Raw genomic sequence first — 4835 nt, forward strand, 5'->3', positions numbered from 1 at the left:
ATTCTGTCAGTGTATTCAGTAACTAAATACTTTTTAAAAGTATTCTTCCCAACACTGGTCATAGTTACAGGATGCATGGTGGATGCTGCCTGCAGAAGGACAGTCGCTCTCTTTCCCTCCAAAAGAACTACAAACGCCATGAGGGTATTTGACAGCACTGACATTTTCCCTGACAAAGATCTTTTTTATTGCTGTTTCTAACTGCTGAATGGTCACTGAAGTAAAAAAAAATGTGTCCAGCTTGTTTCTGGTAATCGTTCTTCATTTTGGCGAATGTGTGTATTAAAAAGCGCAGCCATCATCCTGACTCACTGTTAATGCACTGTATTGTTAAGTGATACTGTGGCTTTTACCTTTAAATTCCCAGGCCTGTGAGTAATGATGGACTGTTGTCTGCCGTCTCCCTCTCGGGGGAAACATCTTGGATAAACCTCTCACTGAACTCCATTAGTTGCAGAAGCACTCTGCTTAGTGTCAGCTCAGTTATATACCGCGCGGTGTAGATTTGTTTTATGTTTATACTTAATCGATGAGTGTAGTTTTATGTGCCATCTTTTTCTATCAGACACGAGCCCGACCTCTCAGGCAAATTAAACAGTGGGATTGTTTGTCAGATTGCTGTCAATGGAGCTCTGGCATTGATTATAACGTACTTTACAAAAACCATGAAACAAGCAAGCTACAATGGGGCTTTATGCGATGACTTGCTGATGCCTATGGCAGATTTTACATGCATTTAATCATGTTGGGGTGGATGGTGCCGTCATGTATCTGCTGCGGCGAGCGCGCTCACAGCTGTATGGCAGCTGTGGAGCGGCGAGAATCACATTCTTTGACTTCTCCGGTGCCTTCAACACCAATCCAGCCTCTGTTAATAGGTGAGAAGCTGTGGCTGACGGGTGTCGGCGTGTCCACCGTGTCCTGGATCACTAACAATCTGACAGCAGACAGGCCACAGTTCGTCCGGCTGGGTCGTGTCCTGTCTGATGTGGTGGTGAGTGGTACGGGAGCCCCACAGGGCACGGAGCTTTCATCATTCTTGTTCACCTCACCTCACTTTTCAGAAGTTTTCTGAGGATTCTGCAGTTGTTGGGGTGTCATATATTTCTCTACTTCTCATTTTTTTGTAAATATGTTTCAAATATATTTTTTAGTCAGATTAGTGTTGTGTGTTTTACACGTTTCAACCACTTCCTGTAGTCTCTTCCTGCATAAATCAGCTGCCAGACACGTCACCTGTAACATCACGTGACTTCTGAAGAAGACTACAGGAAGTGGTTGAAACATGTCAAGGTACAAACACACAACACTGGTCTGACTAAAAAAACAAAACTTTTACTATATAACTGGGTGAAGACAAAATGAATCTTTTTGAAATATCTATCTATCTATCAATCTTAACAAAAAACAAAAAACGGCAGCAGTGGCTCAGTGGTAGAGCAGGGTTGTCCAATAAACGGAAGGTCAGTGGTTCGATCCCAACTCCCCACATTTCCTCCAGTGCACTCACTGGTGTGTGGCGCTCTTTGCTGGGTTGCCTTAAGCAATTTCCCTGATGGGATTATTAAAGTATTTCAAAATCAAAAAATCTATCTATCTATCTATCCTCTGACCACAGGATGGTGTACAAAGCTACGTAAACATAATTTCAGACTACAATTGTTTTCCTGGTAATAACAAGATACACATGCTTGTCCAGACAGAGTTACAAAAATAAGATAATTTTCCACAGAACACATTTAGGTAGCATGAATATAAAAGCTACTATACAAAGCCTAGTCTATGCACTGATCCAGTGGCTTTGGTCCCAGTAACAATGCACACGCCTCGGCTTTGTGTATGGGCAACAGCTGCTCCGATATCATCTCCACTGCAGATGTTGCAGGTAGGCGTGGATCTGGTTGATAAAGAGGTAAAGTTCCTCTATGCATCTGTCTATTTAACCTGCTTCATGTGGTCACTTTATGTTTTTTGGTGTCAAGCTACCGGCATGCTGCCCTAATGGCAACCTGTGTTAATGTCATTGTCTGCATTGTCAGCTGTTCATAGACAATGGCTGTGTGTAAGTGTAGTTTACATGTAGTTTGTACTGAAGCACTGTTGTTTTTTTCAGCCAGCTCACCAAGTGATGCGACCAGCACACAATAATGAGTCAGAGGTGAATCAGTCATGTGTTAAAAGTGTTTCTAAGGACTCCAACTGCCAGAGAGGAGAGTCAGAATTTCAACTTGTGTTTTTATATTATCTCCAGAAACACTAGGAAAGTTTATATTTTCATGAATTAGTTGTCAAACATTGATTTTCAACACAAGCGTGTGCCCTTTTGTATCTTCCTGCACTTTAAAAGTAGCTGTAACAGATCACGTGTTATTGCAGCACTAAAAATGCAATAGAAGATTATGGATTGCTGTTGACATTTCCTTCTGGTTCTATACACACAAAAAAAATGCACACAGAACAAATCACAAATGTCCCTCAGTGGTATACTGCTCAAATATTCATCAGCACAAATGTGCTCAGAGGCCTCATCTGATCCACTGACGTCCGAGGCCAGCAAATGAGACAAACCCATTCTGGCTGCGCTATTAATGCCTTCACGCTCTCCAAACAGATCCACCTGCACTTCCCTGCATCCAAAACCCAATTTCAGGGCACATCTTTCATAATTTATGTCACTGAAGCGCCCCTGCAAATTGTGTTGTGCATGTGCGTGTGTGTGTGTGTGTGCATTTATATAACCCCAGAAGGGACTCATGGGTGGATGTGACACCAATGTTTTTTTTTCCTGCTTAAAACAGACACAATTATTGTTGCAAAAAAATCTGATAAGAAAAGTCATTCAGTTAATTTAGTAAATGAGTGGGTTGGTGGAGAGAGAACCGGAGGGAAAGTGAGGGAAAAAGATAAAGCCGAAAATGAATTGGCTGCTGGAGAGAGGCTTCACTGTAGGTAATGTGCAGATTTATTTATCGGTCTCTTCCAGTAGCCTCCCTTCTCCCCCCCCCAAGCCATGTCTATCTTTCCTCCTCCTCCTCTTCCTTTTCTTCCACATCCATGCTTTATGTACACAATCAATTATTCAACATGCACTTTTCACACGCTGTACCTCCCACTCTGCCAACTGCATGCCTTGTTATAGGCTCAGATCCACACAGCTACTGCATAGGCTGCAGACAGCACCAGGGCCACGGCCCCCGCTGCTCCAGCCGGAGACCCAACAGGACATCTGCCAAGGTTACATACTGCCTGCTTCTGTCCACTGTGGGTGTATTGATTCAAATACTCTGTCCACTCATGCTTTGAGAGAGAAAAGAAAATCAGTCATTCTTGTTACATAATCTAAAATAGATTTTTTTTGTTCAGCCTGGAAATGGGCTTGTTTTTTTTTTTTTTTTTAGACAGATTGTCTGTTTCAATCTCAGCCTGGCTTTTTATTGGAATTAAAAAGGAAAACATAGAGTAACATCTGTATTTCCAGCACCTGAAAATGACTCAGTCATTGGTGGAGGAAGTACTGAAGCTTGGTACTTTAGTAAAAGGACTATTACACAGCAAAGTGTAGAGTAGCAGTGCTACATCCAACAATCCTACTTAAAGGTAGGGTAGGAGGTTTCATTCTGATGCACTTTTTGTTAAATTAGTGTGACTTCTCTTTACAATCCGATAGCAACCGATTAGTTCGGCAGTTTTGCTTTAAAACGAAGAATATGAATCATCTGTGGAAGCTATAAAACACTAAAAACATCAGCCAATCCTAAGAGGCGCACCTGCACATAGAGTTGGCTGGTTGGCTGCTCGCACCGGAGAGGTACGTGCATGATGGCCGAAGTCACAGACTGGTTGGGAGGCGTGGCTTCGGCGTGAGCTCCGAGAGAAAGGGGCGTGTGTTTAATTTCGAAATCTGGCTGACTCTCACTGGGTTTTCAAAATCTCCTACCCTACCTTTAAGTAAAAGTCTTAGGAACTTACTATTAAATGTACCTACCTATTAAAAGCTAGGTGGAGCCTATTATTTTCTAATAAAGAATGTAGATATGGTAGCGTGGCCGAGCGGTCTAAGGTGCTGGATTAAGGCTCCAGTCTCTGCGGGGGCGTGGGTTCGAATCCCACCGCTGCCAAGACGTTTTGGGGACAGTATAGCAGGTATAGCAGGGTTGTCCAATAACCGGAAGGTTGGTGGTTCGATCCCAACTCCTGTTGTGTGTTCTTGGGCAAGACACTGCGGCGCGCCTTGCTAGTCATAGTATGACACTCCTTGGCAGCAGCCTTAAAGAATTTCCCTTTACTTTATATTACTAATATAATTACTATAATTACTAAAGTATCTAAAATAAATAGATAGCTCCTGGTCACAATATAAGCTTTAAGGTCCAATGTTGCTGGTCTCTCATTACACCTTAATGCAGCTCCCAGGTTCCATGTTACTCAATGTCTACATTTTGCAAGATGCTGCTTAGCAGTGGCTGAGGATTTAAAAAAAAAATAAAAATTTAAAACCCCACTGATGATCCAACCTATTAAAAACTTTAAGATTGGTGAGGATGTTGATGACATTTAAAGGCGCCTCAAAGAGAGCTATTAGGTCAGTGTCACCTAACAACAGGAGACAGAGGGATCACTCTCTCTTGATGAAGCACCCCTTGCTCTTTGCTGAGACTGATCCCGGCTCTTGATTTCACCCAGCTGCACTGCTAAGAATATATTTATCAGACCTCTTGGCTGGAGCTGTCTGTGCACAAAGGCTAATTTGAAATGGCAGAGACAAACAATACTAATGCAGACGATCCAGGCCGGAATAAAAAAAACAACGCCACATGCTATTATCTGTTCTCAAC

At 42.5% G+C, this 4835-nt stretch overlaps 1 non-coding gene across 1 annotated transcript; it reads left to right on the forward strand.

Moving 5' to 3' along the window:
- Positions 1–4036: 4036 nt before the first annotated feature.
- Positions 4037–4118, forward strand: trnal-aag (transfer RNA leucine (anticodon AAG)). The gene has a single exon. It is a non-coding gene; the product is annotated as a tRNA-Leu (tRNA).
- The last annotated feature ends 717 nt before the right edge of the window (positions 4119–4835 follow it).

Source organism: Parambassis ranga, chromosome 24, assembly GCF_900634625.1.
Source record: "Parambassis ranga chromosome 24, fParRan2.1, whole genome shotgun sequence".
NCBI lineage: Eukaryota > Metazoa > Chordata > Actinopteri > Ambassidae > Parambassis > Parambassis ranga.